Source organism: Orbicella faveolata, unplaced genomic scaffold (genome assembly GCF_042242905.1).
Source record: "Orbicella faveolata isolate gen_17 unplaced genomic scaffold, um_ofav_v1 contig_13, whole genome shotgun sequence".
In the NCBI taxonomy this organism is placed as follows: Eukaryota; Metazoa; Cnidaria; class Anthozoa; order Scleractinia; family Merulinidae; genus Orbicella; species Orbicella faveolata.
In genome coordinates, this window is record NW_028301540.1 from 18,536,542 (window position 1) to 18,551,611 (window position 15,070).

Genomic DNA, 15,070 nt, shown 5'->3' on the forward strand with positions numbered 1-15,070 from the left:
TCACCTCTGTCAATTGTGACCGTGAACGGGAAAACGTACCTTAACGCTTATCCGTTAAATGGGCGCTAATGGACGGATAGTTAACGGTCTTCACAGCATTCTAACGTTTTGTCCTAACGGTCTAACGGTTATCTAAGTGTGCCTAATGGATGATCAAAGTGTTCTAACGCTCTCTCTTAACGTTCTAACGGCTAACTAAGTATGCCTAACGGATGAAGAAACCGTTCTAATGGTTGCGCAATTTGTTCTAACAGATGACTGGAGCCGTTTAACGGTTGTCTAATGGTCTACATCTAAAGAGGTTTAATGGTTGTCTAACGGTTTACATCTAAGGACTTCTAACGAACGAATAGCGTAGCTTTTAGTCCGATGTTAGAAACACATAATCGTGCCAAACCATTATTAGTCTTACACTCATGATTTTTAGAAAAAACGAATCACAAAGTGCCGATTTCATCAGTCGTTGACGAGACAAACATTAATAAAATTATTTCCACGGTGAGCATTGAAAACAAAACTCAGTGATGTAAACTATCACTTCCTTATCGAGACAGAATAACTCAGAATTCGAGTCTGACATTATCATGTGGGACGCGAACCTAACGTCGCTAGACCCGTGTGTAAACAATTTAACTCGCCAGTCGGGATGAACATTTTTTGTTTTACTCAAATGAATTTGTCGCTTGTACTAATTTTTACGTAATGACTTTGCCTAGAGTTTTGTAAAAGTAACTGTTTTATCCAGTTGTGGATTCGCGAGAGATTAGGCTTTCTTGACAGAGCATGCATGCGAAAAGCGGTACCTTTTGAGGTCACGAAGCTAGTCTCAAAGCAACAGGCATTTTCTTGGCGCTGGTTCCATCCGATAAAGTTGTTTTTGTCCCATACATGTAGTTTAAAATTGGTTTCTTCTGATTCAGAGTCAGACAACAGTCTATCAAAATATTCATCAAACTTTCCGCCGGAATATGGCCGTTTCTCACATCTTAAAATATGTAAACAACTTTATGCAAATTTTTGAACCCGCGCACTTTGTGAATTGACACGTGATCAGTGTTTACTTCGTAGAACATCTTTATCCATCGCATGGCCATTTTGGTCGAGTTTTCTCCGTGTTTGTTTCGTCCGTTTATGGCATTTGTTAAGTATTTTTAACTTTCGTTTGTTCACAAATTACAGTAACAAATTACAAGCTCTCGAAACAACCGGACTTTGCCGAATAAATAAAACAGTTCATATAATGACGATCGTAGTTAGGATTTTACATGTCGTCAGGCTGTTTGTGGAAGTAGCAAACGTGTTTTGTTTTGGATCGTGTATAACAATTGAATGGCTTAGTGCAAGACTGACGTAAGTGACTTTTTCGGGTGAAAAATGATTTTTTCATTCAAAAGCGCCCAAATTTTTGCATGTGGTCTCCAACGTAATAGGAAAACATTGCCCTGTGTTTGTATTCCTTGTTTTTTTCGCCTGGTGTACAAAACAAAGTGGAAAGTTTACTCGCTCAAAGACGGGATCTGGAAATGAATTTCTTCAACTACGTTGTGACGTAAGCTTGCGTTTGCATTATTTTGGCGCGCAAGACAACGTCAAGCTTTCGATCAGACAAGTTGAAACCTCACCTGTTGCATGAAGTCCGCTTATTTGACTCATATTTGCGCCCGCCTGGCGGTGAAAGGACTTCATTAAGTCCGGAAACCCGTAAGTCACTAGCATATCTCAAAGAAGCGAGATGTGTTGCTGTTCCAAGATCGCTAAGCGGTCGAAGGCACACTGAAGCCAGGCGAGGAGTTTGAAAGCACTTCTCATGCCAAAAAAATGAGTCGATGGCGAGAAGTGGCCCATTTGCCAAATGTTGCTGTGCAGAACGTTTGGAAATAAAGAAGTGCTTTTAGACTCTAAAAAAATCTGTTTAGTCGGCCCGTAGGCCTTGCCGTGTTGAAGTTGCTCAGGGATATCCCATAATAATCTTTAATGCATCTCGATAGGTCTTGTCAGTCGATCTCAGTCGGCAATGGAAAACGTGACAAACTTACATTTCGCTCAGCCAACCGAATATTAATTGAAACAGAATCGACGGAAAAGATTTTTTTCACTGAGAAAAGTAATGTATTACTTCATTTAGACAAAAATAGCCCTAAGCCCCGATTCTTTCCAGGAATAAATGGCCAATGTTTTCATGTAAGAGAAATGATTGATCCAAAGTCGCGATTGTTGACCATTGTTGTGTTACAGTGTGACAGTTGACCTTTTGGGAACTGGGGCAAACAAACGCCAATCATATTATGGACTAGCGGCTTTCGATCGCTTGCCTTTATTATCATGGAATCCCAATGGAATGATTCGTTTGTGAGGTTAGAAGATGGCGAGAGAAAGAGACAACAGTGTAAGTCTTTTGTCTTTAAATATGCCATTCCTTTTGCTATATATTTTCCGTTTGTTTTCGGTTTTCCCGCTTAGATTCAGTTCAGTGTTTTCACAAATATACAGGGTATTTAATTATCGCAGAGATGGAGCAATTTCAGATTGACTCAGCCGTTCAAGTACTGTAATTCGGAAAAATCGTCTCTCTTCGAATGTCAAGCGTTAATTCCTTGTGGCAACATTTCACGAAATATGTTTTATAAGGTATTTGTTGTTCGTCACGCAGTCAAAGTAATGGCAAGCTGCGCTGTTATAGCTCATTGAATTTCAAAACGTTTTACATCGCAGTAGCACCTATGAAATGCCGCATTTCGCCAGTGATTTTCACTATTTTTTTTTTTTTGAAAGAATGCAAAGCAAACTCTTTTTAGTTCTTAAGGAGTTTCATGTTTTCACTGATTGCAAAACGTTTCACGAAATATGTTTTATAAGGTATTTGTTGTTCGTCACGCAGTCAAAGTAATGGCAAGCATCGCTGTTATAGCACATTGCATTTCAAAACGTTTTACATCATCGCAGTAGCACCTATGAAATGTCGCATTTCGCTAGTGATTTTCACTTTTTTTTTTCGAAAGAATGCAAACCGAACTCTTTTTTGTTCTAAACGAGTTTCATGTTTTCACTGATGGCAAAACGTTTCACTCTCAGAAGATAGGTAACCACCGCTAATAGACACTGGTCGTTGACTTTATTTACATTCCCGATCATGCATGCTGTGTTTCTGAAATGAAGCGTTTTCTTGTTTTATTATTTTCCCTGGGCTAGCACCAAAATAGAACTAACCCTACCACAAAGTGTTTAGAGACTCTAACCCTAAGCCCTAGCCCTAGCCCTAGCCCTAGCCCTAGCCTTAACCCTAAACCCTAGCCCTAGCCCTAGCCCTAGCCTTAACCCTAAACCCTAGCCCTAGCCCTAGCCCTAGCTCTAGCCCTAGCCCTAGCCCTAGCTCTAGCCCTAGCCCTAGCCCTAGCTCTAGCCCTAGCCCTAGCCCTAGCCCTAACCCTAGCCCTAGCCCTAGCCCTAGCCTTAACCCTAAACCCTAGCACTAAAACGGTAACCCTAACACTAAATGCTAAACCTAGGCCAAGGGTTAGGGTTTGCTTTTAGGTCTAACGCTAGCCGTGGGGTTATGTTACCTTTACCGTAACTGTCAAGCTATAGGCTCATCTTTCTCTAAGGCCCATGTTCATCCATTTCGTTTTGCGGCCCTGTATTATTGTTTTGAAGTCACCGTTGTCCTAATGTTTCTTTCTTTTTTTCCGAAGACAAAGCGCAAACCAGCTAAAAATATATACAGGGCTATGCTCTTCTACTCAATTGAAGACGACACGCAAAAATTCGGGCGCTTTTGAACAAAAAAATCATTTTTCACCCGAAAAAGTCACTTACGTCAGTCTTGCACCAAGCCATTCAAGACTACTATTATGATAATTATTATGATAATAAAGACCATTATTATGATAATTATTATGATCGTCAATTGAATGGCTTAGTGCAAGACTGACGTAAGTGACTTTTTCGGGTGAAAAATGATTTTTTCGTTCAAAAGCGCCCAAATTTTTGCATGTGGTCTCCAACGTAATAGGAAAACATTGCCCTGTGTTTGTATTCCTTGTTTTTTTCACCTGGTGTACAAAACAAAGTGGAAAGTTTACTCGCTCAAAGACGGGATCTGGAAATGAATTTCTTCAACTACGTTGTGACGTAAGCTTGCGTTTGCATTATTTTGGCGCGCAAGACAACGTCAAGCTTTCGATCAGACAAGTTGAAACCTCACCTGTTGCATGAAGTCCGCTTATTTGACTCATATTTGCGCCCGCCTGGCGGTGAAAGGACTTCATTAAGTCCGGAAACCCGTAAGTCACTAGCATATCTCAAAGAAGCGAGATGTGTTGCTGTTCCAAGATCGCTAAGCGGTCGAAGGCACACTGAAGCCAGGCGAGGAGTTTGAAAGCACTTCTCATGCCAAAAAAATGAGTCGATGGCGAGAAGTGGCCCATTTGCCAAATGTTGCTGTGCAGAACGTTTGGAAATAAAGAAGTGCTTTTAGACTCTAAAAAAATCTGTTTAGTCGGCCCGTAGGCCTTGCCGTGTTGAAGTTGCTCAGGGATATCCCATAATAATCTTTAATGCATCTCGATAGGTCTTGTCAGTCGATCTCAGTCGGCAATGGAAAACGTGACAAACTTACATTTCGCTCAGCCAACCGAATATTAATTGAAACAGAATCGACGGAAAAGATTTTTTTCACTGAGAAAAGTAATGTATTACTTCATTTAGACAAAAATAGCCCTAAGCCCCGATTCTTTCCAGGAATAAATGGCCAATGTTTTCATGTAAGAGAAATGATTGATCCAAAGTCGCGATTGTTGACCATTGTTGTGTTACAGTGTGACAGTTGACCTTTTGGGAACTGGGGCAAACAAACGCCAATCATATTATGGACTAGTGGCTTTCGATCGCTTGCCTTTATTATCATGGAATCCCAATGGAATGATTCGTTTGTGAGGTTAGAAGATGGTGAGAGAAAGAGACAACAGTGTAAGTCTTTTGTCTTTAAATATGCCATTCCTTTTGCTATATATTTTCCGTTTGTTTTCGGTTTTCCCGCTTAGATTCAGTTCAGTGTTTTCACAAATATACAGGGTATTTAATTATCGCAGAGACGGAGCAATTTCAGATTGACTCAGCCGTTCAAGTACTGTAATTCGGAAAAATCGTCTCTCTTCGAATGTCAAGCGTTAATTCCTTGTGGCAACATTTCACGAAATATGTTTTATAAGGTATTTGTTGTTCGTCACGCAGTCAAAGTAATGGCAAGCTGCGCTGTTATAGCTCATTGAATTTCAAAACGTTTTACATCGCAGTAGCACCTATGAAATGCCGCATTTCGCCAGTGATTTTCACTATTTTTTTTTTTTTGAAAGAATGCAAAGCAAACTCTTTTTAGTTCTTAAGGAGTTTCATGTTTTCACTGATTGCAAAACGTTTCACGAAATATGTTTTATAAGGTATTTGTTGTTCGTCACGCAGTCAAAGTAATGGCAAGCATCGCTGTTATAGCACATTGCATTTCAAAACGTTTTACATCATCGCAGTAGCACCTATGAAATGTCGCATTTCGCTAGTGATTTTCACTTTTTTTTTTCGAAAGAATGCAAACCGAACTCTTTTTTGTTCTAAACGAGTTTCATGTTTTCACTGATGGCAAAACGTTTCACTCCCAGAAGATAGGTAACCACCACTAATAGACACTGGTCGTTGACTTTATTTACATTCCCGATCATGCATGCTGTGTTTCTGAAATGAAGCGTTTTCTTGTTTTATTATTTTCCCTAGGCTAGCACCAAAATAGAACTAACCCTACCACAAAGTGTTTAGAGACTCTAACCCTAAGCCCTAGCCCTAGCCCTAGCCCTAGCCCTAGCCCTAGCCTTAACCCTAAACCCTAGCCCTAGCCCTAGCCCTAGCCTTAACCCTAAACCCTAGCCCTAGCCCTAGCCCTAGCTCTAGCCCTAGCCCTAGCCCTAACCCTAGCCCTAGCCTTAGCCCTAGCCTTAACCCTAAACCCTAGCACTAAAACGGTAACCCTAACACTAAATGCTAAACCTAGGCCAAGGGTTAGGGTTTGCTTTTAGGTCTAACGCTAGCCGTGGGGTTATGTTACCTTTACCGTAACTGTCAAGCTATAGGCTCATCTTTCTCTAAGGCCCATGTTCATCCATTTCGTTTTGCGGCCCTGTATTATTGTTTTGAAGTCACCGTTGTCCTAATGTTTCTTTTTTTCCGAAGACAAAGCGCAAACCAGCTAAAAATATATACGGGGCTATGCTCTTCTACTCAATTGAAGACGACACGCAAAAATTCGGGCGCTTTTGAACAAAAAAATCATTTTTCACCCGAAAAAGTCACTTACGTCAGTCTTGCACCAAGCCATTCAATTATAGCATGAAGGCTTTATTGAATTTCATTCGAGTTGTATTTAACAATCAGGGCATCAAAAAATAATAATCGCCAAACTTCTCGTCGAAAGATAGTTATCTCTCATGATTGTTTTGAACTAAATGGAAGCCAAGAGCTGCTGTCGTTTCACACTATGTTAGGCTACCACATTCTACTTCAATGCATGTCATGCCATTCTAATGGAATCGTTACCGTGCAGGTCCACTGCAGGTCTCAAGTGACCTAGCAGGCCATTCCAAAATGTCAGTGCACAAATGGAAAAGGATCTGTTGCCATACTTAGAATTGGACCAATATCCATAGACAAAGATTATAATGACCATGATGGCACATCTATACAGCAGATAAGTGATACACATTAGTAATCTATTCCCAGTGGACACTAGTTCCCAAAGGCCTGAAGACTCGAGTGTTAAGTTACTACAGCTTATTCAAGTCTGCAGGCGAGGAAGCATAGGACAAGTCAGACTGGAGTACAGTATGCTGGACAAAGCTGTTATAACTTGTCGTTTGACAAGAGAAATTAAAACAAGCAAAGCAGTGCAAATAATTTTGTGATTGTTTTAAACCTTATTAAATTCCACACATGGAAAGTTATTTTCATAGATCACGCAAGGAAGACTTGCGTTGCAGCTTATCTAAATTTGCAGACTTAAGAGTCCCTGTCAATAAAAATGGAAAATAACTCGGCAACGGTAGAAAATTCGATTTCGCTCATATTTTCATGGTAGATAGGCTAGGGCATGACCAAAACTACTGGATAGTTTTCTTGGCAAAATATCCTTTTATTTCAAAGAAATATGCAAATTACCAAATTCCGTTAAAATCGTCATTTGACGCACCATTTTATTAAACAAGTTTGAGAGCCTCACATGCAAAACCACATCATTTTCCGTCTTAAAAATACTCAAATATTTTTGTGCAATGTTTAAATGTGTACTGGGTTGATTTTTGAGAATGTTGCGTTGTCTTTTTGGGTGCAAAATAATTAAATTTCGAAGACATGTATTTCATTCAGTTAAAAGTACTTTGTGAAAATAATTAATTTTCACTATGTGCGAAACCTTCAAATAGAATAAGCTTCTGGTGGTTGAATCGCCGAAGGATGGTCTACAGATTCCTGTAAAAATTTCTTTGGGCAAATGATTGTGAGCGACGCGAGAGCTTTTCAAAGTACGTTAAAAATGCAAATATTTGACCATCCGTCGTCAAATTTCAATTTACGGGTTAGACATATATTTTAGCATGCGCCACATGACTTGACCTATGTTAAGTTGAAATAGACACATAGCTGATAATTTCGAAATGTTCTAACCTCATTTGCTGTAAAAGGCAGGTCCAAAGCCGATTTGACGTGTTTCCTTCACCATTCGTCACATGTAAAGCAGAAGTTTGCTTTTGTTTACATAACGTCCGATGTACATCGCCAACTGTCAACTTATTTAATGGTCGAATGCCATGAATCTGTGACGCTCTTTCGACACATGACCATCACTGCATCTAAGTCAAAAACGGCTAAGTCATTTGTAGATAGTTGCTTGCTTTGCACTACACCAAAATATTACGTTTAATCATCATAGTTTGAATCCTCGCTTGCAGCGGTTCCTTGTTCGTCACGTAATGCTGTCATCCCATTTTAGGGGGTAGGGGTAGGACAATTTCTATCCTAATACTAATCCTAAGGCTCTGTAAGGCTTGGAACCAGTGGGAGCGCACAATCGTGTTGAGTAGGAAGAGATTAAATTAAGAAATGAAAAGAATGAATAGTTTACCATTGCCCCTGTTGTTATCTTTTACTCGACCACTGCTACTTATATGCCCTACGAAATACTGTAATGCTAAACTCATACCTAGGTCTTTTCGTGCTGTGCAATTATTTTTGGTTTACATGTAATACAGTGGACTTCCCTCGGGGAAATGGGTGGTGACTGCTTAATGGGGCTAGCCGCTTAAATAGAGGTTGGAGTACCTTAAATATTTAATTTTTCACTATCGGGTTATAAATTTCTTGGTGAACATGGAGTCAATTCAAGACAATCATGATAGACGTGTGTTTGAATTATCACTCGTCATGCACCTTCAATTTCAGACTCTTATCTGCCATCGCCCTTTCCAAAATAAATTTTTTGAATTTTAGGTGGCCGCTTAATAGGGGTAAAGACAATAATGAAACCCTTATCGGAACGCCCAAATGGTGGCCGCGGAGGTAACCGGTCAATAGGTGTTTTATTTACAATATTTTACTGACAATAAGTTTGGACTGTATTGACAACAGTCCTCTATTTTCTTTTACAAACATACCAATGTCCCCACTAAGCAAACAAAATACGCCAAATAAAATAGCATGGCCAGGGCTATTTACTCACGTAATTACTAATTAAATTTAGTCTGTTTTTTCTCACGAATTAGACTTGTTGTGATTTCCTATTTTTATTTCAGCTAGTTCTTGCTTCATTGGTCTATAATTTGTTTATGACGATTTTTTTTAAAATTCTAGTGAGTACAGCCACTAGCTTTAGCAGCTGTTGTCTGAAACATCAGAATGTACAACAAACATGATTTGGACCGAGGCCACATACAATATAGAATACAATTCTTTAAATATACACATATTATTACATATATGAACAAACAGATGAACAATGACTAAATTGTTTCACTTATCCTGAGAGTGCTCTATACAAAATAGATCAAAATATGCAGCATATGCTGTGACAGCATTGCGTGACGAACAAATAACGGCTGTAAGATTGTGCTGCGCCGACACGCTTATTGGCAATGGTCAGCGATGCGATCGATCAAACGTAATATTTTGGCGCAGTGCAAAGCAAGCAGCTATCTACAAATGACTCAGCCGTTTTTGACTTAGATGCAGTGATGTTCATATGCGCAGAAAGATGGTCACAGACTCGTGGTATTCGACCAATAATAGGTTGACCGTAAGCAATGTACATCGGATGTTAACCTTGTGTAAACAAAAGCGAACTTCTGCTTTGTGAACGACAAATGGTGAGAGATCGACTAGAAACACGTCAAATCGGCTTTGGACCTGCCTTTTACAACAAATAAGGTTAGAACATTATCGAAATTATCAGCTCTGTGTCTATTTCAACTTATTATAGGTCAAGTCATGTGGCGCATGCTAAAATATATGTCTAACCCGTAAATTGAAATTTGATGACGGATGGTCAAATATGTGCGTTTTTGACGGACTTTGAAAAGCTCTCGCGTCGCTCACAACCATTTGCCCAAAGAAATTTTTACAGGAATCTGTAGACCATCCTTTTGCGAACCAACCACCAGAAGCTTAATCTATTTGAAGGTTTCGCACATGGTGAAAATTAATTATATTTACGAAGTACTTTTAAGTAAATGAAATACATTTCTTCGAAATTTAATTATTTTGCACCCAAAAAGACAACGCAACATTCCCTAAAATCAACCCAGTACCTTTTAAACACTGCACAAAAATATTTGAGTGTTTTTAAGATGCAAGAATGATGTGGTTTTACATGCAAGGCTCTTAAACTTGCTTAATAAAATGGTGTGTCAAATGACGATTTTAACGGAATTTGGTAATTTGCATATTTCTTTGAAATAAAAGGATATTTTGCCAAAAAAACTATCCAGTAGTTTTTGTCATGCCTTAGCCTATCTACCATAAGAATATGAGCAAAATCGAATTTTCAACCCTTGCCGCGAAATTAAGAATTTGTCTGATTCTTACAGGCAGGCACTCTTAATCACAAAAGTATGGAAAATTGCAAGATTTCTAGGGAAAAAATGGTTATGGCTTACATCAACAGTGTTGATGTTAGACCAGTGTTGTTGAGCGAAGAACATCGTTATGTGTTTGTGGGTTTTTTTTTTCATGAATTTGAGGAGATAATCCCTAAACAGCACTATAATCCTGTGATGCATCAGCAGTTTAGGGAATCAAAGATTCAAGTTGTGGTGCTACCACTGAAGGGCCATAAGGCAAACCAAACAAAGTTATTTCAAGCTGTTATGCAAGAAAATGTGAGAAAATGGAAAACTCCTGGTAGATGAGCCCAGAAACAGGTGTGGAAATGTTTCTAAAAGCACAGATAGCAGTGTCTGAGGTTCTTGGCCGACAACGCTTTAAATTTTTTTTGCAATTGTGGCTTGTATGAAGCACAAGCTAAAGGCAGCCATCTTCAAAACAGGTGAAAGACCAAACTTGTGGCAGTTTAAAGACTTCAAAGAAGATCAGTTTCTAAAGACAGTACCATATTTCAGTGCCAAATAAGTCGTAAGTCGCATGCTTTCTTGTCAAAATCTTGACAAAAAAATCCACCAGCACATAAAAAGTTTCTTTGCAAACACTCAAAATGTGACTCTTTTTTCTCAAAAATCACATGATTTTGCATACGTTTGTGACTCAGTTACCAAATTTGGACAAGGTGTAATGCAAGCCTTTCTTGGGTGATCCATATAAGACTTTTGATGTGTGGAATTTAGTAAAGTTTAAGACAATCACAAAATCATTTGTGTCACTTTGTGTTAATTTTTTGTTGTAAAATGTCAATCCAGAACAGTTTTGTCCAGCATACTAATAAAAGAATGAGGGGTGGGTGGGGGAAAACTGCCAGCAAACTAACCTTCCTGCAGAACTCCAACTTTAAGCCATGGAAGCTACATGTAAGTCCTTTGGCCCCTAACCCCTTTTGAGGAAGAAACGACTCTGAAAGTTCCTAAATCTTTTGGGATTGATGCTAAACTGGGCAGTTAAAATATGCCCATGCTAGTCAATTATTCAAGCACACACTAGACAACATCAAGTCTTGTTTAATAATTGGATGAGGTTTAGTCTTTGTTATGTGCACTGTGAATATTATTCTAATCCCAGTGGATGCTGCTTCACAAAGGCCTGAAGACTCAAGAGTTAAGCTATGGGACATGTGAGTCCTTGGCTTGGAGGCAAAATGACTCGCCTAACTTCCAGGCAATAACAACAACTGGAGTCCCCAACCCAATACCTTTAACTAAACTACCAAACCCTAAACAAAACAAACATTGTATTACCTTAAACTAAACTTCCACAACCTCAAAACTTAAACAATGAATAGGAACGGAGACAAAGGAGACAAAAACCATGATAAAGCAAATGGAATGTAGAATAAATAGAGGAGATAACAGATTACACAAAAGCAGCTGTGAAACCAGACCCACGATACAATCATGTGACTGAAAGTCAACAAGGCAATAATTTTATTACAAAAATTCATCGGTCACAAAGTGCTGACAAATCTCTACTGAGCTAGAACAAAGCTCCTCCTACGGAACAAGAGTACAATCGACGCGGATCTTTGTCAATGAAAACTTAACTTCCCATCGTCGCTGCATCATGTCTAGAGCTGACAAGAAATGTAGAGATGGCAAACTATTGAGCATGTGGACAAGGGAGGGAACAATTTACCTGAAAACTTCGCCAGATGGAGACCCATCAAAATCATCGAATTAGAGGACCTCAAGAGTCCGTAGCCTGCCATGAAGTATTTTGAGAGAGTGGAATGGACATCTGTCCATTTGGAACTGTGACTTGTCTCTTTACCCTCCTTGCAAAAAGGTTTAGTTGGTCTCTCTTGTGTTGTTGTGTGTTTTTTTTTCTGTGTCAGTTAGTTTGGATCATTTATGCAGTAACTTTAGTGAGGTTTACTAACTAACTTAATTCTTTTTTTTCTTTTCTATCAAATAATATGAATACAGCTTGTTTGTCTAAATTTGACGCTTATCATTGAATGTTGGGGGAACCCAAGGTCAAATCAAGAGGAAGGGTATATTTTCACACCTAAGAGATCAAAAAGCAAACATTTATTTTTTACAAGATACATATTCAGAATGAGCGGCGTAAATATTTGGAGAAAAGAATGGGGTGGAGAGCTATTTTTCTCACATGGCACCACCAGTAGTAAAGGTGTGTGTATTTTAATTAATCCCATTGTACAACCAAAAGTTGATTATTCTTATGCCAATGCCTCAGGCAGAAAAGTGCTTATTACAGTCACTCTTAATGGACAAAAACTATTCACTGTGCAAAATTTACACACCTAATGATCAGGTCAATCAACTCCCCATTCACGCAAGAGCTCAACAATATTGCATAATCGATAAATCAGAGCTCACCTCACTAATTGTTGGGGGAGACTGGAATTGTACGTTATCAAAAAAAATAAGATCAGAAGTACAAACCATCTAGTTACTGTATCCCGTATTAGTTACCGTAAAATCTTTAGAAATGGCCTTGAAAATTGTTGGGGATTTCAGAAGAATTGCTGTGAAGAAAACAAAGGCACTTTGGTTGGAGAATGGAAAAGCATTATAATTAAGCCTCTAGATTTAAGATGGTTCCACAGCCCTGTTAAGATATTAGGGATATAGTTTTCATAATTATGATATTAAGGAGAATAACAAGCTCAACTTTGACAGAAAGATCCAAAAGTTGGAAACTAAGCTGGATATTTGGAGTTCACGGGATTTGACGATATTTGGAAAAGCAGTGTTAATTTAAACCTTGGGTATATTGCAACTTGTCTATTTGGCCTCTAATCTGGATACTCCCAAAGGAATTGTGGACATTGTAAGAACAAAATCTTTTAAGTTCCTTTCGAAAAACAAAAAAGATAGAACAAAAAGATCAGGCCTCTACCAAGTTTTAAACAACGGTGGAATACACATGACCAATTTTGATACTATGTGAAAAGCCCTAAAACTCACCTGGATCCCAGGACTGTTATGGACTTCAGACAATAGTAATTGGTGTATTATTCCAAAACATTATTTCAAAAGGAAGGGAGGGTTAAACTTTCTACTAAGGTGCAACTACGACACTAAGTACTTTACCGACCTCCCGCTCTTCTACAAGAAGATACTTGACTTCTTCAATGAATTAAAAACTCTTTACTCATATAACCAAATGCAGGAGTTAATATTGTTTAAGAGCAAAGATATATGAGTGGATAGGAAACCTATCTTCCTCATTGAATGGTCCAAAAAGGGTGTTCTATCTATCAATGACCTATTCAATGAAAGTGGCAATTTTTGAGTTACTTTTTGTAAAAAAAATACCTCTTAGTCGGCGCGTCGGTTATCTTATGAACGGTCCAATGGATGAGTGAGTGAGTGAGTAGTAAAGTATAGTATAGTATAGTATAGTATAGTATATCTTTATTGCACCTTACTCTCCAAAGGGAGGTATTGGTCTGTTTACAATAAAGGTTTAACATTAACTAGTACAATAAGAAATAACATTCACTTGATTCTTTTATAATTCAAATAAAATTAAATAAAAATTATACTGCTCATTTCGTTTGTAAGTTGAGAATCTCTTTCCTTTTTTTAAACATTAACTTGATATATTTACCTATTATTTTTGATGTAACTCTATTGTCAGCTCTAAGTAAGTACTTAGTTCTCTCGTTATCGCTCAGATTTGCATAAAGTGCATCTTTGTTTGAAATGTGAGAATGGAGCTCAACTCTTATGGTAGCGTACCCCTGGCAATACATCAAGAAATGCTGTTCGTGTTCTATGCAATTTTCTTTGCATACTAAGCATGTTCTTTCCTCTACTGGGATTGATGCTCCTTTATTTTCATATTTTCCAGTTTGTATTCGTAATGCGTGACATCCTAACCTAAGCCTTGTCAGGCTAATTCTGTGTGCTGAGTTTGTAACCGTTTTCAGGTAATTTTCAAATTGATAACTCTTTTTAACTTCCTTGTGCAAAAATGTTTCCCTTGAAGTTGTTGATGAACTGTTCTTAGTCTCAAGCCAGTTTTGTGAATACTGATTCCCAAGATTTTTGTTTATTTTTAATCGACCGTTCTTGATGTGTTGCCATGTTACTGGTTCTGTTGATTCTGTTACTTGATACCCCCTAATGATCTCTTCATTAATTGTAACATCAAAGAAAGGTGTAGAAGTTGTTGCATATTGAAATGCTTCACGTAACAAAACGTTGCTACAAGAATGCTTCAATCTTTGCCAATAGCTAAAGATTGAGGCTTTTATATCAATGCTTAAAGGGTTCCTCTCAAGCTCTGTCCTGCAGGCAATTTTTTCTGTATACCATGGGATGTTTAGTGTTTGTTTACAGAACTTAATGTGGACTTGCTCAATTGTGCTTTTATCAAAATGCGTTCTGTATGACAATAGTTCTGGTCCCCAAATTTCACATGCATAAAGTAACACGGGTTTAACAAGGGCATTGAAAAGTTTGTTCTTAATCGCAATAGTTGCTGAATCTGAGTTAGAAAAGGATCTTTTTATTATCGAGAGAACTTTTGTTGCTTTTTTGCTGAGAATTTCTCTTGCATAGGAGTAACGACCGGATGAAGTCATTTCTACACCTAAATATGTTTGTTTATCGACAATTTGTAAAGTTTCATTATTGTATTTGAAATTTGTATTGTTTTTGTTTTGCCCGTTACCACTAAATATGATTATGTTCGACTTTTTAGTGTTGACTTTGAGCTTCCATTGCTGAGCGTGCTGATGAATTACATTGAGCGATTGTTGCAGCCCTTCCGGAGAAGGACTGATTACTAATAAATCATCTGCAACATTAAGCAGTTTATAGAGTGATTCCCTAACATCACACCTGGAGATTTGTTCTGTTTAAAATATTGCGGTAGATCATTCATAAATAACGAAAATAAAACT

General features: G+C 38.2%; 1 protein-coding gene and 1 pseudogene across 1 annotated transcript in view; one reads left to right on the forward strand and one right to left on the reverse strand.

The window, feature by feature from the left end:
* The window catches only part of LOC110059633 (bifunctional purine biosynthesis protein ATIC-like), a 199,426-nt gene that overhangs the window by 81,697 nt on the left and 102,659 nt on the right, over positions 1-15,070 (forward strand). The gene's annotated exons all lie outside the window — the stretch shown is intronic.
* Positions 13,658-14,724, reverse strand: LOC149115442 (uncharacterized; annotated as a pseudogene).